This window comes from Rutidosis leptorrhynchoides, chromosome 1 (assembly GCF_046630445.1).
Source record: "Rutidosis leptorrhynchoides isolate AG116_Rl617_1_P2 chromosome 1, CSIRO_AGI_Rlap_v1, whole genome shotgun sequence".
NCBI classification, from domain to species: domain Eukaryota; kingdom Viridiplantae; phylum Streptophyta; class Magnoliopsida; order Asterales; family Asteraceae; genus Rutidosis; species Rutidosis leptorrhynchoides.
Window position 1 is genome coordinate 2,898,115 of NC_092333.1, and position 27,449 is coordinate 2,925,563.

Genomic DNA, 27,449 nt, shown 5'->3' on the forward strand with positions numbered 1-27,449 from the left:
ATGAATATTTTGTATGTGGAAGGGGTAAAACACACATGTCCGGCAAAGATGTTTCTTTACTTCACGGGGGCTACAAACATTCTCTAACAACCCCTTATCCAAAGAAAAGTTGTTCTTGACGTTCAATCCCACTATGTAACGACCCCAAATCCATTTACCAAAAACGAAGCACATATATTTTTATATAAGTTAGGTCCCATTAATACTTAACATTTCCAACTCTGTTTTAATCAAAAACATAATATCATAGCGACACATTTAACAATTTATAACAACCCTTGGTACACATATAAGACATTACAAAAGCATTTGTAATAATGACCCAAACACACAAAGTACGAGTTAATACTCAATAACTCAACCCGATACCAAGAGCATAATCCCGGGGACTACCAAATCCCCAATCCATGTCCAAATCTCCGAAAGCTACCCCATCGAGCCTAAGCGCTCCTACACATCTAGTCTAACTACTAGTTAGCCTTATAATCACGATACCTGTAAAAAGGAAAACAACGAGAAGGGTAAGCTAACGCTTAGTGAGTGCAATAAGTATACACATGCATATATAATCTACTTACTTGCAAACACTTATACAAATACCACATACATGCTAGCAATATAATTAGCGTACTATCGCAAAGTATAAAGCTAATAACCTCCAATACCGCACACTAGCATAAACAATAGTGTGACAATCTGGAAATTTCCGAGCAAATTTAAACTTTATCTTTATATTATTCCGACACGATAAGCAAAGTTTGTTAAGTTGAATCTCAAGGATTTTAAACTGTGTTCATACATTCATTTAACCACGACCAAATTTCGACGATTCACGAACCATTATATAAATGAATATGATTATATATACATATGTATATATATATATTATAACGTGAGAATATTAACAAAGTATTAAACGTATAATACTTTACATGAACGTATTTGTTCCAATATGTTTATCGGTGGAATCAGAAGATAATATCAAATGATTGAATTATCGGAAACATTGTGATATTATTACGAGCCCCTGTTGTGAGGTCCACGTTGATTTAAGAAATCGTTTCATTTTAACGGCATAACGAATAAATGGTAAAGTAATCTACGAGTAAGAACAAAGTGTCAAATAACGAGATTTAGACAAAAGTTAGTGGAGAACTAAATTCCATAATATTCTATTGATTTAATTTCAAACGTGCGAAAACGTTTTTAGATATAATAGGAATTGATTGCTAAAATGTTTTTATTTAAATAACGTAATTTGAATATATATGATAAGTTGGAATATTAATTGTTGAGAATTAAATGTATGAATAACTTTCAACGTGTATTTAAAACATGTTTAAGTATATAATAGTTTCAAGTTATTTAGTAAACGAGAGTAACACTGGGTAATTGATTCGATTGATGATTTGATATATTAATTAGAACGTTTAAGAATTTAGAATAAACGCTGACGCATAAATGAATTATATCAATTTAAGCTTTAAAGTATAAACGTTACGTATTATAATAAATTCTATTATTTAAATGAGTTAAAATAAACTTTGAAATATAATTAGTTTTGAAAAACTAAATATTATATTATTAAATAAATATTTCAATTATGTATAATATGTACAAATGTATAGTTCTAAATGAAAATATATATTTTACAATATGATAAAATATAATATTAACTTGGTTATAAAACGTTTGATAATACAATTATATTAGTAAATAACAAGACGATGATTTATAGAAGCAAATGACCGCAACCCTCAAATATATAAGTTACATTTCTTATAATATGATTCATCGATGATTAAGTCTAATTTTTGATAAAGGTACACATAGCGAAACGCAAAGTGTCAGTTTTCTAAGTGTACGAAAATGCGTTCGAGAAACCAGAACCGACACATAGGTCGTGTGTCAACGTATAATTCATCGGTACAAAAATTACAAATTAACTATGCACGAGAATATAATATTATATTTAATTAATTCTAAAGATTAAATATATTATATATTAAATAATATATATAACTTGTGTCAGCAGTGTAAGTTAAGAAATCATGAGCTGTTAAAAGGTATCATGCTATCGCATGAAAACAACAAATGAACTCCATGCGATCGCATGGAGTTTGGTTCCTGAAACACTCTATAAATTGAATTCGTTCGTTCACTTATGCACACACACATCCTTCAAATATTACTTCCTCTGTATAAAGATAAATATATTATTATTATTATTATTATTATTATTATTATTATTATTATTATTATTATTATTATTATTATTATTATTATTATTAATATTATTATTATTAATCTTATTATTATTAATAGTATTAAGTATTATTATTAGTATTATACATAAAATACTACGACGAGGTCATGAGCGAGTTATTTCAAAACGGGTTTTACGAGCGGGGTAGAGCTGAGGAAATTATGGGTTTTAGCCAAGGAGGTTATGGGTATGGATCGGGGGGATGCTCGCGAGGTCAATCTAGTGTTTATCATTTCCGTTACGTCTACGTACTTTCCTGCAATATTGAATCACAATATTGATACGTGAGCACTCATATCTCAACTTTTATATATTAATAGTGTATCCCTGACTAGTGCTCGAGTATATATGATTATGCATGCTTGTATGTTTATTATTGTTGTTAAATAGTTTATGATTGATCACAAATTTGATACATATGTTATTGATAAAAGTTATATGATATGCATGTCGTTGGAAAGCTGTCAAAAAACTAATAACTTTTCATTTAGAAATCGCGTGATTTCGATGAACGGATTAAAAGATATGGTCAACTGAATTATGGTTAACGTTAATTGAAATTGTGTTTGAAAATGTAAATTAATATTTAAACAACTTGTCTATGAGATTAATAAATGGGATTTTTATATATTACTAATCGAGTAAATGAATTTCTATATAAGGCACGTTTTGTTTTGTTGATCAATTGTCAAAGTTGACTGTCTTATCATGTTTTAAAGCCTTATAAACACTATAGTCTGATTTTACAGGTATTGGAAAACTATGTAAAATAATAAAATATTTTCGATTGCCATGATAATTAAAATAGAATATAGCTCCTGAAATAAATAATATTTTGAGTTGATAAACTATAAATTCGTTCAATTATCAAGATTTATATTGTGATTAATATAATAAACATGTAAAAAGATCATATTGGGTCAGGTTGACTTTTGAGATGACTTTCGTTAAATTTTGCATGTCAGTCTCGAGCATTAGGATTGTAATACACTATGACCTGACCTAGCTTGCTAGACATGTATTGACCAACATATGTTCTCTAGGTTGAAATCTACAGTTATTTTGCATTCCGAGTTTCGGTCACATTTTAGTGAATGACCTTATGTGCTGCTAAGGCGAGTTTCATTTGCTCCCTTTTTAATTGCTTTTGCAATCTATATTTTTGAGCTGAGAATACATGCACTTTATTTTAAAAACAATGGACACAAGTACATACTTAATTCTACACTGAGTTTGAACCAAAAATCCCTTAGCTTTGGTAACTAGTAACTGCCGGTTATAAGAACTGGTGAGCGCGAGTAGTTGTATATGGATTCATAGGGCTTGACATCCCCGTCTGTTCCAGGTATAGAAACCCTAGCCTGAACTATAAAACAGACGTATACTATTTGAGTTTAGTACACGTTGGATTGTGTGTATTGTACATGTTGGTTGCATGTATGTTAAAACAGGGGTACTTATTATAACGTTAAAGCTTAGTTACCAGGGTGCTCAATCTTGTAGAATATTTTGATAAACGTTTATGGATGAAACAACTGAAATCTTGTGTTCCACCTTTATATACAGATTATGCGCAACATTAAAACTATGAACTCACCAACCTTTGTGTTGACACTTTTAAGCATGTTCATTCTCAGGTTCCTAGAAGTCTTTCGCTGTTTGTTTATATGTGATACAAGCTATGTGCATGGAATCATACATGCTTTATTCGAGAAAACGTTGCATTCACAAAATCATCACCATGTATCTTATTTATACTGCATTATCAACGAATGTAGTATTGTAAACTATTAATTATGGTGATTGTCTATATGTAGAAATCATCAAACGTCAAAAACCTTGGAATTTGATATTCAATTATGGTGTGCCTTTTCAAAAGAATGCAATGTTTACAAAACGTATCATGTAGAGGTCAGTACCTCACTGTGAAATCGATGAATGATGTATTTGTCTAAAGGGATTTGAAAGGATCTTCACAGTTGGTATCAGAGCTTGAGGTCATAGGGAACCCGAATTTGCATTAGTGTGTTTAACTGGTAATTGTTAGGATGCATTAGTGAGTCTGGACTATGACCGTATCTATTTTTGCCGAGTTTTTCTTATCATTTCTTCTCAAAAATCACTTGCTTATCATTAAGTCTAGACACATCTTACTGCATTGATTGCATGAATAGTGTATAGACAAAATTCATATCTTAGTGTATCTGCTAATTCATATTTTAGCGTATCTGTTACTGTAAACTTTTCCTGACATCTTCCGAAAATTTCTCCGTAATTTATGGGATTTTGGTATTATATATACATATGTAAATTATGTGTGGAAGAATACCAATCTAAGTCCTATAATCTATTTCATATCAAAAATCAATTCCCTGATTATACAAGATGGATCACGTATTTATTTCAAATTCCTTAGATTCCGACAACTATTCCGATATGGATTTTCACTCAAGCTCCGAAAGCAGTGTGACCGGAATGGATCAACCAATTAGCCATCATCTATTCTGGATGAATTAGGGATGGGTTCGTAGTCTACTTAATCATTGGAGACAAGAAGAAGGCGATCCCTTCCATCCACCACATTCCCCTCTTGGTGAAGAACCTGAAGCACTTACCGGCGAACCTGTTCGTAATACCATTTTCTCTCTCATTTTTAGAGTATCTCGTCATGATTATATACTATCTCAAATTCTAGATCTTATTCGTCCGCTCGTCCGAATTGACAATCATCCCGGTGTAATAGCAGAAGTCAACGAGCTTCGCGCTCGGGTAGTGACTTTAGAGAATATGGTGCAAATGTTACAAGCACCAGCAGCATCACCGGCATCAACAGTACCACCGACAACATCACCAACAGTACCATTACCACTACTAACAACAACATCTGCATCCCACACCTCAACATCACAATCTGTACCTCGAACATCAACGCCATACGCACCATAGATACCAAGGAGTACCAACAACAAATGATGAAGTATCGATTTATAACTTCATTGAAGAAATATTATACGGAGATTATGTAATATCTAAAGTTTTAGAGATTATATATTCTAGTCCTAATCGAAAACCAGATGATATTAATATTATGTTAACTCATTAAATCCATGATTACATCTAAAGGAAATATATATGTAGGTATATTTTCATAAAAGATAGTAATTAGAAATTCTTTTGTACAAACTGTTAATGGGGAGAATATTTTAACCGGTAGGTAATACCTGAAAGATATATATAAATTCACAATTAATATGTTACATTCTTCAATTCTGATTCAACAAATCATCAACTATACTCACTACTTTCACAAAGAGATATATTCTTTCATAGATATCAAAACGACCATACTTATTCAAATTCAATTACATATTTTGATTTTAACATATCAGAATCCAAGTCGAGATATAACCGATATCATCACTCTTAGATTCCTACATCTTTCAAAGCTGTACTTTGATTTCAAAACTGTGCTACATAACGATTACAATCGGTGTTCAAACCCTTCGAAATTTCCGAAGACACTTCAAATAATGAACAATCGAGATGATGATCCAACCACATGTTACCCACAGTTATGTACCTGAAAAACTCTTAAAACCAAAGTCATAGTTAACACGTATCCGTGTTAGACCCTTTGGCATTTATTAGCTAAAATAACTTTGCGATCCCTTTACAAAGTAGTCAGTTTTGTCACAGCTCCAGCAAGTCAACTTCGATTCTTCAGTCGAGACAGCCTTATTATAACCTTGATATATACGTTGCCCCTTTAGCCATCGTTACCGGGGAACCGTTTATGTTCCACCACATTAGCAATAAACTTACCAACAACTTCACTGATCTTTGACTTTCCGAAAAATCATTATATTTATTGAAACCCCATCATTTACTCATCTGCGTCTTGTAACAAGAATTGTCTTACCAATTACTGGGAATCAGCAATCAGTATTTTGAAATCTCGCAGCATGTCTACGCCAACAGTTATATGTGTACATATAACATCTATCTTCTATACTTACGTACTTTTAATGTGAAGTTTCTGAAAAACACCCTAAAGTGCGAACTAGTTCTCGAAATTTCGAAAGATGCTGATAAAGCAGCAAAAACTGTAAACGACCTTAACAGTAAAAAGTTTGATGATAAAAAATAGTGTGTTGACAAAGCTCAGAAAAAGAGAAGGTTTGGAACTGGAAAACGAATTGAGAAAAGTATGAAGGAGGCTGTGGACAAATCACAAAGACTAAACCTGCCTTCAAAGAATCCAAATGATTCAGTATCTACTAAAGTCATTAACGAATACCTTGCTCCTGACTCTAAACCCTTACGGACAATATTCTTCATCATCCTCTGATATTAGAAATTTTAAGATATAATCGTATCTTTCATTATAAATATCCTCCATATTTCTGAAGATATTTCCATAATTATTCTTATCTGAAATCATTTATCTCTTCGCACCATCTGTATTATATCATAAAAGAAACTATTTTAGTTTCTAAATTCTGAAACCTTCAAGTTTAAAATATGAATGTTTTTGAAGTAGTGTTGGAAACTAAAGCATGAGTTAGTATAATATAATGACACTTGATCAACGTGATTATATTACAGTAAGTCATGCTGAGTTTCTAAATAGGGCATGACGATTCACAGACCCTACTGTCATCATGTGCCATGTTACACGACTCTGGTATTCTATTTAACCTCTAAGAAAATCAAGAAAATATTTTCTTGATGATTCAGTCTTTTTCAGATATTCTGGTAATTTGACAAATCAAAATAGTGCTGTCACGACCCGAAAAATTTCGACTAATTTTGAACAAAACTCTCGATACGATTTTTTATTTTTGACACAATAAGAAAAGTCTGTTAGGATGAGTCTCAAAAACTTTGAACTGTGTTCATGTATTCATTGACCTTCGACCAGTTTCGACGATTCACTAACAACTATTTATAAATAGATACATATATATATTTAAAAATATAAATGTATATATTAATTTAAAATATAATTTGAAATATTATATTCTTTAGTTATTAGAATAAATTTTGTAAAATAAAATAATAAAAGATATAATAAAATTTATCGAATATACATATAATGTTTCGAATTTATTTGGTAAATGATAATAACACACGTCTATTATTTCGATTGATATTATATAAGTTGCGAGCTTGTGATTGTAATAAAATAGATAATAGACGAGCCTACTCGATCATGTTTCGCACATTTTATGATTAAAATAAATACATGAACTTAATTTAAAATTTGGGATTTTTTTCAGTGTACTTTTATCCGCCACTAATTATCAACGAATGATGATTTACTATTCATATTAAAACTATCGATAGGATATTTTCTAACTAATTCTCACCAGGGAAATAGGTGAATCAATTACTGTTTTTAAAGTGATCTCATTTTGCATTTATATTATTGTTATTTGCATTTAAAAGTATTAGGTATATGTTATATGCATATATATGTGAATAACATGACAAAATCTACGGCTGCTACACTATCACAATTACTATTTCGATAACTGTGTCTAATTGATAATTGAATCACTTTTTTATTTTATTTCAAATCACACGTTTTTATAAGTGATGTATGTGATTATAATAATAAAATTTAATATATATAAAATATAGATACATGAATATTAGTAGATTCATGTTTTACTTTACAGCTTGCATCTCTTTCCCTCTAGATATATATATATAGATATATATATATATATATATATATATATATATATATATATATATATATATATATATATATATATATATATATATATATATATATATGCTCAAGCTAGACTAAGCAGTGCACACTTCTTTTTTCTTGCCTTTCTAATTCATAAAACCACTTCCATCTATTTTATCCATCTACTCTATATTTCTATCAATATTCAGACATACAAGCTTACACATATATATAGATAAGCTAGATCAAACTCCACTCAACCATCACCTTTCGTCTCAATTGTTGGCCAAGCACCACCATCAAGAACCACCGAAAACTCACCTCCACCATTCGAACCACTCTTTGTTGTTGCTACCCTATTGTTGCAAACATAAAACCACCACCTTGTTTTCTTCCTCACCGATCACCACAGTTATGATCCTTCTTCACCTCATCGCCACCCCTTCTTCTTCCTCTTGCTTCTGTCTTTCAAACCCTCACCACTGGAGACCACTCTCGACCAACACCTTTTATCGCAAATAAACAACACACAACTCTCACCACTTTTGTTGTTTCAATTTTTTTTTATTTGGAACCCATCACCTGCTGAACATACGAGAACCCCAACAATCATCATCATCGTTATTTTGTTCCTGCTTCCATATTCGACTTGCAACTTGAATCTCAGGTGAAGATAAGATCGTGAGCAGGAAGGAGAAACCGAACGGCAGTAATTTAGAGGTTTTTCTGTTTCGATTAAACACCCAAACACACGAACCCTACTGTTGATCATGCGGCTGCTATACGTATTGTCTTTCTGTTTTCTATTAAATGGAAGAGGATGATGACTACGTAATCATGGGGTCTATGGTGAGGTTATAGTAACATAAATAATGAAGAAGATGATGAGTATGAAACGCTGTAGAAAAAATAATGATCGATGAAGAATGGAAGGAAGACCCCACCTTTTGTTCCAGACGCGTTTAACCAACTAAATACACATATCTGTTAATGGACCTTAAATAAATATTGGGTTTATTAAACTACTTTTGGGCCAAAAGGGAAATTGGGCCGGGATATTAGTGATAAACCTGTTAAGCTGTTGGGCCGTAACTTGCATAGTGGACTAGTTAATTTGGGCCGAGAGGTTAAATACTTTGGTATGTAATTTAGATCAGAAAAGCGAGCACATCGTAATGGTTGAGTGTGTTGGTGTTTAATCGAGAGGTCTCGGGTTCGAACCTGGGCTCGGGCAGTTTATTTGTTTTTAAGCTTTTTAAGGTATATTTATTATTATTATATTGATTATATTTATTATTATATTTATTATTACTCTTATTATTATTATTAGAATTAGAATTAGAATTATTATTATTATTATTAGTATAAGTATAAGTATCATTATTAGAATTATTAGAATTATTATTATCATTTTTATTATTATTATTAAAGGAATCATTATTTTAAAACTATCATTTTTATTAAAATTTTCATCTTCATTAAAATTATAAGTATTATCAAAAGTATCATTTGAAATTATTTTTATTAAGATTTATATTATTATTATAACTATTATTATTAAAACTACCTTGTTATTTAAAATTTCATTATCATTATTGTTATTATATTATTATAACAAATAGATATTTTGTATATAAAAATATACTTGTACTAAAATTTTATTAATATTACCTATAAATATATATATAAAAATATTAACATTTCTAATATGTATATATAAAATAAATACATATATAACATGCAAATTAAGATATAAAATATATTAGAATTTAGTACAAATTATATATAAACGACAACACTAAATATATAAATACTATATAATTAATAGATGGAATTATTTGATTTTCATTAAGTGTTTTATATATATACAGATGATATAGGTTCGTGAATCCGAGGTCAACCCTACACTTGTTAAATGTCGTCATATGTATTTTTACTACAAAATACAGTATGGTGAGTTTCATTTGCTCCCTTTTTAATTACTTTTGCAATATATATTTTTGGGCTGAGAATACATGCGCTGCTTTTATAAATGTTTACGAAATAGACACAAGTACTAAAAAATATATTCTACTTTGAGTTGTACAACTGGCATACTTCCCTGTAGCTTGGTAACTACTATTTGCATGTGGTATTGTAAACGCGAATCCTGTTGATAGATCTATCGGGCCTGACAATGAAATGTCCCGTTCTTATTGATTAAAAACGTTCCATATTAATTGATTTCGTTGCGAGGTTTTGACCTCTATATGAGACGTTTTTCAAAGACTGCATTCATTTTTAAAACAAACCATAACCTTTATTTCATAAATAAAGGTTTAAAAGCCTTTACGTAGATTATCAAATAATGATAATTTAAAATATCATGTTTACACACGACCATTACATAATGGTTTACAATACAAATATGTTACATCGAAATCAGTTTCTTGAATGCAGTTTTTACACAATATCATACAAACATGGACTCCAAATCTTGTCCTTATTTTAGTATGCAACAGCGGAAGCTCTTAGTATTCACCTGAGAATAAACATGCTTTAAACGTCAAAAAAAATGTTGGTGAGTTATAGGTTTAACCTATATATATCAAATCGTAACAATAGACCACAAGATTTCATATTTCAATACACATCCCATACATAGAGATAAAAATCATTCATATGGTGAACACCTGGTAATCGACATTAACAAGATGCATATATAAGAATATCCCCATCATTCCAGGACACCCTTCGGATATGATATAAATTTCAAAGTACTAAAGCATCCGGTACTTTGGATGGGGTTTGTTAGGCCTAATAGATCTATCTTTAGGATTCGCGTCAATTAGGGTGTCTGTTCCCTAATTCTTAGATTACCAGACTTAATAAAAAGGGGCATATTCGATTTCGATAATTCAACCATAGAATGTTGTTTCACGTACTTGTGTCTATTTTGTAAATCATTTATAAAACCTGCATGTATTCTCATCCCAAAAATATTAGATTTTAAAAGTGGGACTATAACTCACTTTTACAGATTTTTACTTCGTCGGGAAGTAAGACTTGGCCACTGGTTGATTCACGAACCTATAACAATATATACATATATATCAAAGTATGTTCAAAATATATTTACAACACTTTTAATATATTTTGATGTTTTAAGTTTATTAAGTCAGCTGTCCTCGTTAGTAACCTACAACTAGTTGTCCACAGTTAGATGTACAGAAATAAATCGATAAATATTATCTTGAATCAATCCACGACCCAGTGTATACGTATCTCAGTATTGATCACAACTCAAACTATATATATTTTGGAATCAACCTCAACCCTGTATAGCTAACTCCAACATTTACATATAGAGTGTCTATGGTTGTTCCGAAATATATATAGATGTGTCGACATGATAGGTCAAAACATTGTATACGTGTCTATGGTATCTCAAGATTACATAATATACAATACAAGTTGATTAAGTTATGGTTGGAATAGATTTGTTACCAATTTTCACGTAGCTAAAATGAGAAAAATTATCCAATCTTGTTTTACCCATAACTTCTTCATTTTAAATCCGTTTTGAGTGAATCAAATTGCTATGGTTTCATATTGAACTATATTTTATGAATCTAAATAGAAAAAGTATAGGTTTATAGTCAAAAAAATAAGTTACAAGTCATTTTTGTAAAGGTAGTCATTTCAGTCGAAAGAACGACGTCTAGATGACCATTTTAGAAAACATACTTCCACTTTGAGTTTAACCATGATTTTTGGATATAGTTTCATGTTCATAATAAAAATCATTTTCCCAGAATAACAACTTTTACATCAAATTTTATCATAGTTTTTAATTAACTAACCTAAAACAGCCCGCGGTGTTACTACGACGGCGTAAATCCGATTTTACGGTGTTTTTCGTGTTTCCAGGTTTTAAATCATTAAGTTAGCATATCATATAGATATAGAAAATGTGTTTAGTTGATTTTAAAAGTCAAGTTAGAAGGATTAACTTTTATTTGCGAACAAGTTTAGAATTAACTAAACTATGTTCTAGTGATTACAAGTTTAAACCTTCGAATAAGATAGCTTTATATGTATGAATAGAATGATGTTATGAACATCATTACTACCTCAAGTTCCTTGGATAAACCTACTGGAAATGAAAAAAATAGATCTAGCTTCAAAGGATCCTTGGACGGCTTGAAAGTTCTTGAAGCAGAATCATGACACGAAAACAATTTCAAGTAAGATTTCCACTCGAAATAAGATTGTTATAGTTATAGAAATTGAATTAAAGTTTGAATATGATTATTACCTTGTATTAGAAAGATAACCTACTGTAAGTAACAAAGGTTTCTTGATCTTGGATGATTACTTGGAATGGATTTAGAAAACTTGGAAGTAAACTTGCAATCTTGGAAGTATTCTTGATTTTATGAAACTAGAACTTTTGGAATTTATGAAGAACACTTAGAACTTGAAGATAGAACTTGAGAGAGATCAATTAGATGAAGAAAATTGAAGAATGAAAGTGTTTGTAGGTGTTTTTGGTCGTTAGTGTATGGATTAGATATAAAGGATATGTAATTTTGTTTTCATGTAAATAAGTCATGAATGATTACTCATATTTTTGTAATTTTATGAGATATTTTATGCTAGTTGCCAAATGATGGTTCCCACATGTGTTAGGTGACTCACATGGGCTGCTAAGAGCTGATCATTGGAGTGTATATACTAATAGTACATACATCTAAAAGCTGTGTATTGTACGAGTACGAATACGAGTGCATACGAGTAGAATTATTGATGAAACTGAACGAGGATGTAATTGTAAGCATTTTTGTTAAGTAGAAGTATTTTGATAAGTGTCTTGAAGTCTTTCAAAAGTGTATGAATACATATTAAAACACTACATGTATATACATTTTAACTGAGTCGTTAAGTCATCGTTAGTCGTTACATGTAAATGTTGTTTTGAAACCTTTAGGTTAACGATCTTGTTGAATATTGTTAACCCATTATTTATTATAACAAATGAGATGTTAAATTGTTATATTATCAAGATATTATGATATATAATATATCTTATTATGATATATATACAGTTAAATGTCGTTACAACGATAATCGTTACATATATGTCTCGTTTCGAAATCATTAAGTTAGTAGTCTTATTTTTACATATGTATTTCATTGTTAATACACTTAATAATATATTTACTTATCATTTAACATAATTAACCAAGTGTATCAATATCTTAATATGATTCATATGTACCTAGTAAGACGTTGTTATAACGATAATCGTTAGATATATCGTTTTCAAGTTTCTTAAATTAATAGTCTCATTTTTATGTATATAACTCATTGTTAAAATACCTAATGAGATACATACTTATAATAAAATCATGTTAACTATATATATAACCATATATATGTCATCGTATAGTTTTTACAAGTTTTAACGTTCGTGAATCACCGGTCAACTTGGGTGGTCAATTGTCTATATGAAACCTATTTCAATTAATCAAGTCTTAACAAGTTTGATTGCTTAACATGTTGGAAACACTTAATCATGTAAATAACAATTTCATTTAATATATATATAAACATGGAAAAGTTCGGGTCACTACAGTACCTACCCGTTAAATAAATTTCATCCCGAAATTTTAAGCAGTTGGAGGTGTTGACGTATCTTCTGGAAATAAATGCGGGTATTTCTTCTTCATCTGATCTTCACGCTCCCAGGTGAACTCGGGTCCTCTACGAGCATTCCATTGAACCTTAACAATCGGTATCTTGTTTTGTTTAAGTCTCTTAACCTCACGATCCATTATTTCGACGGGTTCTTCAATGAATTGAAGTTTTTCATTGATTTGGATTTCGTCCAACGGAATAGTGAGATCTTCTTTAGCAAAACATTTCTTCAAATTAGAGACGTGGAAAGTGTTATGTACAGTCGCGAGTTGTTGAGGTAGCTCCAGTTGGTAAGCTACTGGTCCGACACGATCTATAATCTTGAATGGTCCAATGTACCTTGGATTTAGTTTCCCCCGTTTACTAAATCGAACAATGCCTTTCCAAGGTGAAACCTTAAGCATGACCATTTCTCCAATTTCAAACTCTATATCTTTTCTTTTACTGTCCGCGTAGCTCTTTTGTCGACTCTGGGCGGTTTTCAATCTTTGTTGAATTTGGATGATTTTCTCGGTAGTTTCTTGTATTATCTCCGGACCCGTAATCTGTCTATCCCCCACTTCACTCCAACAAATCGGAGACCTGCACTTTCTACCATAAAATGCTTCAAACGGCACCATCTCAATGCTTGAATGGTAGCTGTTGTTGTAGGAGAATTCTGCTAACGGTAGATGTCGATTCCAACTGTTTCCGAAATCAATAACACAAGCTCGTAGCATGTCTTCAAGCGTTTGTATCGTCCTTTCGCTCTGCCCATCAGTTTGTGGATGATAGGCAGTACTCATGTCTAGACGAGTTTCCAATGCTTGCTGTAATGTCTGCCAGAATCTTGAAATAAATCTGTCATCCCTATCAGAGATAATAGAGATTGGTATTCCATGTCTGGAGACGACTTCCTTCAAATACAGTCGTGCTAACTTCTCCATCTTGTCATCTTCTCTTATTGGCAGGAAGTGTGCTGACTTGGTGAGACGATCAACTATTACCCAAATAGTATCATAACCACTTGCAGTCCTTGGCAATTTAGTAATGAAATTCATGGTAATGTTTTCCCATTTCCATTCCGGGATTTCAGGTTGTTGTAGTAGACCTGATGGTTTCTGATGTTCAGCTTTGATCTTAGAACACGTCAAACATTCTCCTACATATTTAGCAATATCGGCTTTTATACCTGGCCACCAAAAATGTTTCTTAAGATCCTTGTACATCTTCCCCGTTCCAGGATGTATTGAGTATCTGGTTTTATGAGCTTCTCTAAGTACCATTTCTCTCATATCTCCAAATTTTGGTACCCAAATTCTTTCAGCCCTATACCGGGTTCCGTCTTCCCGAATATTAAGATGCTTCTCCGATCCTTTGGGTATTTCATCCTTTAAATTTCCCTCTTTTAAAACTCCTTGTTGCGCCTCCTTTATTTGAGTAGTAAGGTTAGTGTGAATCATTATATTCATAGATTTTACTCGAATGGGTTCTCTGTCCTTTCTGCTCAAGGCGTTGGCTACCACATTTGCCTTCCCCGAGTGGTAACGAATCTCAAAGTCGTAATCATTCAACAATTCAATCCACCTACGCTGCCTCATATTCAGTTGTTTCTGATTAAATATGTGTTGAAGACTTTTGTGGTCGGTATATATAATACTTTTGACCCCATATAAGTAGTGCCTCTAAGTCTTTAATGCAAAAACAACCGCGCCTAATTCCAAATTATGCGTCGTATAATTTTGCTCATGAATCTTCAATTGTCTAGACGCATAAGCAACCACCTTCGTTCGTTGCATTAATACACAACTGAGACCTTGCTTTGATGCGTCACAATAAATCACAAAATCATCATTCCCTTTAGGCAATGACAATATAGGTGCCGTAGTTAGCTTTTTCTTCAATAATTGAAACGCCTCCTCTTGTTCATCCTTCCATTCAAATTTCTTCCCTTTATGCGTTAATGCAGTCAAGGGTTTTGCTATTTTGAAGAAATCTTGGATGAATCTTCTGTAGTAACCAGCCAATCCTAAAAATTGACGTATATGCTTCGGAGTTTTTGGGGTTTCCCACTTTTCAACGGTTTCGATCTTTGCCGGGTCCACCTGGATACCTTCTTTGTTCACTCTGTGACCGAGGAATTGAACTTCTTCCAACCAAAATGCACACTTTGAAAACTTAGCGCACAGTTTTTCTTTCCTCAATACTTCTAGCACTTTTCTCAAATGTTCTTCGTGTTCTTGATCATTCTTTGAGTAAATAAGTATGTCATCGATGAAAACAATGACAAACTTGTCAAGATATGGCCAACACACTCGGTTCATAAGGTCCATGAACACAGCTGGTGAGTTAGTCAATCCAAACGGCATAACCATAAACTCGTAATGACCATAACGCGTCCTAAAAGCAGTTTTTGGAATATCATCCTCCTTTACTCACATTTGATGATATCCAGAACGTAAATCGATCTTCGAATAAACTGACGAGCCTTGTAGTTGATTAAATAAGTCGTCAATTCTCGGTAGTGGATAACGGTTTTTGATGGTAAGTTTGTTCAACTCTCTGTAGTCAATACACAACCTAAATGTACCATCCTTCTTCTTGACAAACAAAACAGGAGCTCCCCATGGTGATGTGCTTGGTCAAATGAAACCACGTTCTAATAGTTCTTGCAGTTGGATTTGCAGTTCTTTCATCTCGCTGGGTGCGAGTCTATAAGGAGCACGAGCTATTGGTGCAGCTCCTGGTACAAGATCTATTTGAAATTCAACAGATCGATGTGGAGGTAGTCCCGGTAATTCTTTCGGAAATACATCGGAAAATTCTTTTGCGACGGGTACATCATTGATGCTCTTTTCTTCAGTTTGTACTTTCTCGACGTGTGCTAGAACAGTATAGCAACCTTTTCTTATTAGTTTTTGTGCCTTCAAATTACTAATAAGATGTAGCTTCATGTTGCCCTTTTCTCCGTACACCATTAAGGGTTCTCTTTCTTCTCGTACAATGCGAATTGCATTTTTATAACATACGATCTCTGCTTTCACCTTCTTCAGCCAGTCCATGCCAACTATTACATCAAAACTCCCTAACTCTACTGGTATCAAATCAATCTTAAATATTTCGCTACCCAGTTTAATTTCTCGATTCCGGCATATATTATCTGCTGAAATTAATTTACCGTTTGCTAATTCGAGTAAAAATTTACTATCCAATGGTGTCAATGGACAACTTAATTTAGCACAAAAATCTCTACTCATATAGCTTCTATCCGCACCCGAATCAAATAAAACGTAAGCAGATTTATTGTCAATAAGAAACGTACCCGTAACAAGCTCCGGGTCTTCCTGTGCCTCTGCTGCATTAATATTGAAAACTCTTCCGCGGCCTTGTCCATTCGTGTTCTCCTGGTTCGGACAATTTCTAATAATGTGGCCCGGTTTTCCACATTTATAACAAACTACATTGGCATAACTTGCTCCGACACTACTTGCTCCTCCATTACTCGTTCTGACACCATTTGTTCCTTTCGTTCTGTTAACCCCTGGTCCGTAGACCTCACACTTCGCCGCGCTATGACCATTTCTTTTACACTTGTTGCAAAATTTGGTGCAGAACCCCGAGTGATACTTTTCACACCTTTGGCATAGCTGCTTCTGATTGTTGTTGTTGTTGTTGCGGTTGTTATTGTTGTTGGGATGATTGTTGTAGTTGCTGTTGTTGTTGTTGTTATTGTTGTTGGGCCGTTTGTTGTAGTTGCGATTGATGTTGCGATTGTTGGGATAATTGTTGCGATTATTATTGTAATTGCTGTTGTTGTTGTATTGGTGATTCTTATCACCGTTTTCCTCCCACTTTCTTTTGACTTGCTTCACATTGGCCTCTTCAGCCGTCTGTTCTTTAATTCTTTCCTCAATCTGGTTCACTAGTTTGTGAGCCATTCTACATGCCTGTTGTATGGAGGCAGGCTCGTGTGAACTTATATCTTCTTGGATTCTTTCCGGTAATCCTTTCACAAACGCGTCGATCTTCTCTTCCTCATCTTCGAACGCTCCCGGACACAATAGGCACAATTCTGTGAATCGTCTTTCGTACGTGGTAATATCAAATCCTTGGGTTCGTAACCCTCTAAGTTCTGTCTTGAGCTTATTGACCTCGGTTTTGGGACGGTACTTCTCGTTCATCAAGTGCTTGAATGCTGACCACGGTAGTGCGTACGCATCATCTTGTCCCACTTGCTCTAGATAGGTATTCCACCATGTTAACGCAGAACCTGTGAAGGTATGCGTAGCGTACTTCACTTTGTCCTCTTCAGTACACTTACTTATGGCAAACACCGATTCGACCTTCTCGGTCCACCATTTCAATCCGATCGGTCCTTCGGTTTCATCAAATTCCAAAGGTTTGCAGGCAGTGAATTCTTTGTAGGTGCATCCTACACGATTTCCTGTACTGCTAGATCCAAGGTTATTGTTGGTATGTAGCGCAGCCTGTACTGCGGCTATGTTTGAAGCTAGAAAAGTACGGAATTCCTCTTCATTCATATTCACGGTGTGTCGAGTAGCCGGTGCCATTTCCTTCAAAATAGTCAAATGGAACAAGTTAATCATACAGAATATTAAGAGTAGTTAATAGTATTTCGTAGCGTAATTTGAACTCATTTATAAAAGCTTTTTCTTCATATTAGCGTTTTATAAGTTTAAATTCGGGTAGTACCTACCCGTTAAGTTCATACTTAGTAGCTAATATACAATTCAACTACTACAATTCTATATGAAAAACTGATTATAATAATATTTTGCGTTCAAACTTTTATACAATATTTTACAAACTTACAATACCGCTTATTTTACATAAAGCATGAAATATAGCACACAATAACTTTGATACAAGATAGTTGTCAAGATAATTCTAGCTAGTACACAAGTCGTTCAGTAAAGGCAATAAAGACACGTAATTCATACGTCCAGAAATAAGTAATGCATTCTGGTTTTACTAGGACTACTTCCCATCCTTGGTCTTGTGGAACATAACCGTTATGGCCGTTGATAAGACAACGTGTTGTAACGTCGTCAAAGGGACGAGGGTTACGTAATGACCAACAGTCTCGTAATAACCTAAAAACCTCATTTCTTACCCCAATTACCGACTCCGTCACTTGTGGGAACGTTTTGTTTAATAGTTGTAGCCCGATGTTCTTTTTCTCACTTTGGTGAGAAGCGAACATTACTAACCCGTAAGCATAGCATGCTTCTTTATGTTGCATGTTAGCCGCTTTTTCTAAATCATGAAGTCCTATATTCGGATACATTGAGTCAAAATAATTTCTTAACCCGTTGCGTAGAATAGCATTTGGGTTCCCCGCAATATATGCGTCAAAGTAAACACATCGTAACTTATGGGTTTCCCAATGTGATATCCCCCATCTTTCAAACGAAAGTCTCTTATAAACCAAGACATTCTTGGAACGTTCTTCAAATGTCTTACAAACTGATTTCGCCGTAAATAGTTGTGCCGAAGAATTCTGACCGACTCTAGACAAGATTTCATCAATCATGTCTCCGGGTAGGTCTCTTAAAATATTGGGTTGTCTATCCATTTTGTGTTTTTATACTGTAAAATAGACAAGAGTTAGATTCATAAAAAAAATATTTATTAATACAAGCAATTTATACATATATCATAAAGCATAAGCACACTATATTACATATATTACACCACACGAATACAACTATCTTATTCCGACTCGCTCGTTTCTTCTTCTTCGGTTTTGGTTCATTTTGCCAAGTTTCTAGGGATATATGATGTTTCCCTAATACGAGTTGTCGTTTTCCACAACGGTTTAGAAAAACCTGGTGGTTTAGAGGTTCCCGGGTCATTGTTACAACTTAAGGGCTTCGGGGGTTGACGATACATATAAAGTTCATCGGGGTTGGAATTAGATTTCTCTACTTTTATGCCCTTTCCCTTATTATTTTCTTTTGCCTTTTTAAATTTAGTTGGGGTAATTTCTATAACATCATCGGAATTCTCGTCGGAATTCGATTCATCGGAGAATTGGTAATCCTCCCAATATTTTGCTTCCTTGGCGGAAACACCATTGACCATAATTAACCATGGTCGGTTGGTTAAGGATTATATTTTACTTAACCGTTTTATTATTTCCCCCACCGGTTCTATTTCCTCCTCCGGTTCCTCCTCTTCCGGTTCTGATTCTTCTTCCGGTTCTGATTCTTCTTCCGGTTCTTCTTCGGGAACTTGTGAATCAGTCCAATATATATTCGAATCTTCATTATTATTAGGTGAGTCAATGGGATTTGTGCTAGAGGTAGACATCTATCACACAATATCAAACATGTTAAGAGGTATGAATTACGTGTGTTTATTGCCTTTGCTGAACGACTTGTGTACTAGCTAGAATTATCTTGACAACTATCTTGTATCAAAGTTATTGTGTGCTATATTTTATGCTTTATGTAAAATAAGCGGTATTGTAAGTTTGTAAAATATTGTATAAAAGTTTGAACGCGAAATATTATTATAATCAGTTTTTCATATAGAATTGTAGTAGTTGAATTGTATATTAGCTACTAAGTATGAACTTAACAGGTAGGTACTACCCAAATTTAAACTTATAAAACGTTAATATGAAGAAAAAGCTTTTATAAATGAGTTCATATTATGCTACGAAATACTATTAACTACTCTTAATATTCTGTATGATTAACTTGTTCCATTTGAATATTTTGAAGGAAATGGCACCGACTACTCGACACACCGTGAATATGAATGAAGAGGAATTCCGTACTTTTCTAGCTTCAAACATAGCCACAGTACAGGCTGCGCTACATACCAACAATAACCTTGGATCTAGCAGTACAGGAAATCGTGTAGGATGCACCTACAAAGAATTCACTGCCTGCAAACCTTTAGAATTTGATGGAACCGAAGGACCGATCGGATTGAAACGGTGGACCGAGAAGGTCGAATCGGTGTTTGCCATAAGTAAGTGTACTGAAGAGGATAAAGTGAAGTACGCTACGCATACCTTCAAAGGTTCCGCGTTAACATGGTGGAATACCTATCTAGAGCAAGTGGGACAAGATGATGCGTACGCACTACCGTGGTCAGCATTCAAGCACTTGATGAACGAGAAGTACCGTCCCAGAACCGAGGTCAATAAGCTCAAGACAGAACTTAGAGGGTTACGAACCCAAGGATTTGATATTACCACGTACGAAAGACGATTCACAGAATTGTGCCTATTGTGTCCGGGAGCGTTCGAAGATGAGGAAGAGAAGATCGACGCGTTTGTGAAAGGATTACCGGAAAGAATCCAAGAAGATATAAGTTCACATGAGCCCGCCTCCATACAACAGGCATGTAGAATGGCTCACAAACTAGTGAACCAGATTGAAGAAAGAATTAAAGAACATACTGCTGAAGAGGCCAATGTGAAGCAAGTCAAAAGAATGTGGGAGGAAAACGGTGATAAGAATCACCAATACAACAACAACAGCAATTACAACAATAATCGCAACAACTATCCCAATAATCGCAACATCAATCGCAACTACAACAAATGGCCCAACAACAACAACAACAACAACAGCAGCTACAATAATCATCCCAACAACAAAAATAACCGCAACAACAACAACAATCAGAAGCAACTATGCCAAAGGTGTGAAAAGAATCACTCGGGGTTCTGTACCAAATTTTGCAACAAGTGTAAAAGAAATGGTCATAGCGCGGCGAAGTGTGAGGTCTACGGACCAGGGGTTAACAGAACGAAAGGAACAAATGGTGTCGGAATGAGTAATGGCGGAGCAAGTAGTGTCGGAGCAAGTTATGCCAATGTAGTTTGTGATGATCGCTCCAAATCCATATGGACGAACACATCATTCATTGATTTCATTGCGAGGTATTTGACCTCTATATGATACATTTTGTAAACATTGCATTCTTTTGAAAAGGCACACCATAAATGAATATTTAAATCAAAGGTTTTCGACATCTGATGATTTCTACATATAGACAATCACCATAAATAATAGTTTACAACAGTATTTCCGTTGACAATGCAGTCAAAATAAGATACATGGTGATGATTTGGTGAATGCAACGTCTCCTTGAAAAATATGTCATGTAAGACTCCATGCACATAGCTTGTTTAACATCTAAGCAAACAGCGGAAGACTTCTAGGAAACCTGAGAATAAACATGCTAACAAGTGTCAACACAAAGGTTGGTGAGTTCATAGTTTTAATGTTGCGCATAATCTGTATATAAAGGTGGATCACAAGATTTCAGTTGTTTCATCCAGAAACGTTTATCAAAATATTCTACGAAATTGAGCACCCTGGTAACTAAACTTAACGTATATATAATTTGTACCCTTTGTATAATCATCTTAATAATACACGCAAACCAACGTGTACGCTTCTCAAATAGCATACGTCCGTTAAAAGGCTAGTGCTCTAGCTCGGACGGGGATATCAAGCCCTATGGATCCATATACAATTATTCGCGCCCACCAGTCCATATCCTATGTACTGGCAGCTACTAGTTACCAAAGCTAAGGGATTTTCGGTTTAACTCAGTGTAGAATTTAGTATGTACTTGTGTCTTATCGCGTTTAAAATAAATTGCATATATTCTCAGCCCAAAAATATTTAAAGTATTTAAAAAGGGAGACTATAAACTCACACATATAAATATTGTATATCGGTTAATAAAGCATTTGCATGTATTCTCAGCCCAAAAATGTAGAGAGTAAAAGGGATCTTATGAAACTCACGCATATAAATATTGTATATCGGTTAATAAAGCATTTGCATGTATTCTCAGCCCAAAAATGTAGAGAGTAAAAGGGATCTTATAAAACTCACGCATATAAATATTGTATATCGGTTAATAAAGCATTTGCATGTATTCTCAGCCCAAAAATGTAGAGAGTAAAAGGGATCTTATGAAACTCACACATATAAATATTGTATATCGGTTAATAAAGCATTTGCATGTATTCTCAGCCCAAAAATGTAGAGAGTAAAAGGGATCTTATGAAACTCACGCATATAAATATTGTATATCGGTTAATAAAGCATTTGCATGTATTCTCAGCCCAAAAATGTAGAGAGTAAAAGGGATCTTATGAAACTCACGCATATAAATATTGTATATCGGTTAATAAAGCATTTGCATGTATTCTCAGCCCAAAAATGTAGAGAGTAAAAGGGATCTTATGAAACTCACACATATAAATATTGTATATCGGTTAATAAAGCATTTGCATGTATTCTCAGCCCAAAAATGTAGAGAGTAAAAGGGATCTTATGAAACTCACCTTAGCAGCACATAAAGGTGTTCATCGTAATGTGACCGAAACTCGGAATATCAAATAATCGTAGATCTCAACGTATCCATATTGTGATTCAATATTTCAAAAAAAATACGTAGACGCAACAGAGATGATAAACACTAGGTTTGACTTGCGAACAGTACTCTTGAACATTACCCATAACCTCCTTAGTAATAACCCATAATTTCCTTAGTAATAACCCATAATTTCCTTAGCTCTATCCCGCTCGTAAAACTCATTTTTGAAAGTGACACGCTCATAACCTCGTCGTAGTATTTTATGTATAATACTAATTAATAATACTAATAATAATAAGATTAATAATAATATTAATCTTAATAATAATAATAATAATAATAATAATAATAATAATAATAATAATAATACGGAGTAAAAATGATTTGAATCAGAAGTGGAAGTGGTCGAGCTTTTATAGTGTGGCCTGATTTCTCCTTCCATGCGATCGCATGGATTTTAGGCGGTCTGGCCATGCGATCGCATGGCCTCTTTTTCCAGCTCACATGTTTTTAACTCGTAGCTTGTCGACATAATATAATAATATATATAATATATATAATTTAAATTAATTAATTATATATTATATTTTATTCCCGTGCATATTTGACTTGTAATTTTCGTTCTGATAAGTCGTACGTTGTTACTCGACTTATGTCCCGGTTCCGGTTTCTCGAACGTATTTTCGTACACTTAGAAAACTCGCTTTTTACGTTTCGTGACTCGTACCTTTGTTAAAATATAGTCTTAAATTACCCTAAACCATACCACTCAAAGTATATCTTAAACTTTCGAGTATTTTGGTCATTTACTTCTAATATATATATATATATATATATATATATATATATATATATATATATATATATATATATATATATATATATATATATATATGCAATACATACATTTTGGGTACTGTAGCAATTTGAAAATACTGTAGCAAATTAGTGTTTTACTGGTTCATCTTAAACGCTTTAGTTAACTTATCTAAATATCAATCGAATCAATAAACGAATGTTACTATCGTTTACTAAATAACTTGAAATTATATATGTATATATCTTTTTAATATACATAAATCGGTTTTTAAATACACATTGGAAGTTATTTATAAATAAATTTTAATAATAAATATTTCAACTTATCATATATAGTCAAATAGATATTTAAACCAATAAGTTTAATGTACGGTATCAAATAATTAATACATTGTTACCTTTTCAAGTTATAGTATCTATGTATCTATTTACATATAATTGTTCGCGAATCGTCGAAAACAACCGAAGGGTATTTAAATATATAAAAGTAGTTCAAAAATTTTGAGATTCAGTTTTACAGACTTTGCTTATCGTGTCGGAAATGTTAATCATACAAAGATTAAGTTTAAATTTGGTCAGAAATTTCCGGGTCATCATATAGTTTGTTATAAATGTGGAAAATCGGGCCACATTATTAGAAATTTCCCGAACCAGGAGAACACGAATGGACAAGGCCGCGGAAGAGTTTTCAATATTAATGCGGCAGAGGCACAGGAAGACCCGAAGCTTGTTACGGGTACGTTTCTTATTGACAATAAATCTTCTTACGTTTTATTTGATTCGGGTGCGGATAGAAGCTATATGAGTAGAGATTTTTGTGCTAAATTAAGTTGTCCATTGACGCCATTGGATAGTAAATTTTTACTCGAATTAGCAAACGGTAAATTAATTTCAGCAGATAATATATGCCGGAATCGAGAAATTAAACTGGGTAGCGAAATATTTAAGATTGATTTGATACCAGTAGAGTTAGGGAGTTTTGATGTAATAGTTGGCATGGACTGGCTGAAGAAGGTGAAAGCAGAGATCGTATGTTATAAAAATGCAATTCGCATTGTACGAGAAGAAGGAGAACCCTTAATGGTGTACGGAGAAAAGGGCAACATGAAGCTACATCTTATTAGTAATTTGAAGGTATAAAAACTAATAAGAAAAGGTTGCTATGCTGTTCTAGCACATGTCGAGAAAGTACAAACTGAAGAAAAGAGCATCAATGATGTTCCCGTCGCAAAAGAATTTTCCGATGTATTTCCGAAAGAATTACCGGGACTACCTCCACATCGATCTGTTGAATTTCAAATAGATCTTGTACCAGGAGCTGCACCAATAGCTCGTGCTCCTTATAGACTCAAACCCAGCGAGATGAAAGAACTGCAAAGCCAACTGAAAGAACTATTAGAACGTGGTTTCATTCGACCAAGCACATCACCATGGGGAGCTCCTGTTTTGTTTGTCAAGAAGAAGGATGGTACATTTAGGTTGTGTATTGACTACAGAGAGTTAAACAAACTTACCATCAAAAACCATTATTCACTGCTGAGAATTGACGACTTATTTGATCAACTACAAGTGTGACGATCGCTCCAAATCCATATGGACGAACACGTCATTCATTGATTTCATTGCGAGGTATTTGACCTCTATATGATACGTTTTGTAAACATTGCATTCTTTTGAAAAGGCACACCATAGATGAATATTTAAATCAAAGGTTTTCGACATCTAATGATTTCTACATATAGACAATCACCATAAATAATAGTTTACAACAGTACTTCCGTTGACAATGCAGTCAAAATAAGATACATGGTGATGATTTGGTGAATGCAACGTTTCCTTGAAAAATATGTCATGTAAGACTCCATGCACATAGCTTGTCTAACATCTAAGCAAACAGTGGAAGACTTCTAGGAAACCTGAGAATAAACATGCTAACAAGTGTCAACACAAAGGTTGGTGAGTTCATAGTTTTAATGTTTCGTATAATCTGTATATAAAGATGGATCACAAGATTTCAGTTGTTTCATCCAGAAATGTTTATCAAAATATTCTACGAAATTGAGCACCCTGGTAACTAAACTTAACGTATATATAATTTGTACCCTTTGTATAATCATCTTAATAATACACACAAACCAACGTGTACGCTTCTCAAATAGCATACGTCCGTTAAAAGGCTAGTGCTCTAGCTCGGACGGGGATGTCAAGCCCTATGGATCCATATACAACTACTCGCGCCCACCAGTTCTTATAACTGGCAGTTACTAGTTACCAAAGCTAAGGGATTTTCGGTTCAAACTCGGTGTAGAATTTAGTATGTACTTGTGTCCATTGCGTTTAAATTAAAGTGCATGTATTCTCAGCCCAAAAATATATATTGCAAAAGCAATTAAAAAGGGAGCAAATTAAACTCACGCATATAAATATTGTATATCAGTTAATAAAGCATTTGCATGTATTCTCAGCCCAAAAATGTAGAGAGTAAAAGGGATCTTATGAAACTCACCTTAGCAGCATATAAAGTCGTTCACCAAAATGTGATCGAAACACGGATTACCAAATAACCGTAGATTTCAACGTATCAATATTGAGATTCAATATTGTAGGAGAGTACGTAGACACAACGGAGATGATAAACACTAGGTTTGATTCACAAATATACCCCCGAACATTACCCATAATCTCCTTGACAATAACCCATAATTTCCTTAGCTCTATCCCGCTTGAAAACCATTTTGAAAGTGACACGCTCATGACCTCGTCGTAGTATTTTATGTATAATACTAATTAATAATAATACTACTAATAATAATAAGATTAATAATAATATTAATCTTAATAATAATAATAATAATAATAATAATAATAATAATAATAATAATAATAATAATAATATAATTAATAAATATGTATACGAGTGTAATATGTATGTGTGTAAATAAAATGAACTGACTTCGACTGAACTTATAGATCCTGACTTGTCCCAGCCCTCCATGCGATCGCATGGGTCTGAGGGACAATGGCCATGCGATCGCATGGCCTCTTTTTCCAGCTCAGGTTTGTTTAACTTCTTCCTCGTCGACATATTTTTATATTATATATATATATATATATATATATATATAATATATTTAATTTATATAATTAATTATATATTATATTTAATTCACATGCATAGTTGACTTGAACTTTTCATTATGATGACTCGTACGTTTACGCTCGACTTATGTCCCGCTTCCGGTTTCTCCAACGCATTTTCGTACGCTTAGAAAACTCGTATTTTATGTTTCGTGACACGTACCTTTGTCTAAATATAACCTTAAATTATCTATAAACTATATCACTAGAATTTTAACTTATACACTTGAGTGTTTTGGTCATTTACTTCTATAAATCATCGTCTCGCTATTTGTTAATATATATATATATATATAATACATACATTTTCATTTTGAAATAGTGTTTTACTGTAGCAATTCACTGTAGCAAAGTCAATTTCACTGTAGCAAATAGTGATTTTTGAAAACACTATAGCATTTTGGGTACTGTAGCAATTTGAAAATACTGTAGCAAATTAGTGTTTTACTGGTTCATCTTAAACGTTTTAGTTCACTTATCTAAATATCAATC

The 27,449-nt window shown here is 33.2% G+C and overlaps 1 pseudogene; it reads left to right on the plus strand.

Moving 5' to 3' along the window:
- LOC139886672 (auxin transporter-like protein 5) overlaps nt 1-27,449 on the plus strand; it is an 81,673-nt pseudogene continuing 54,224 nt past the window's right edge.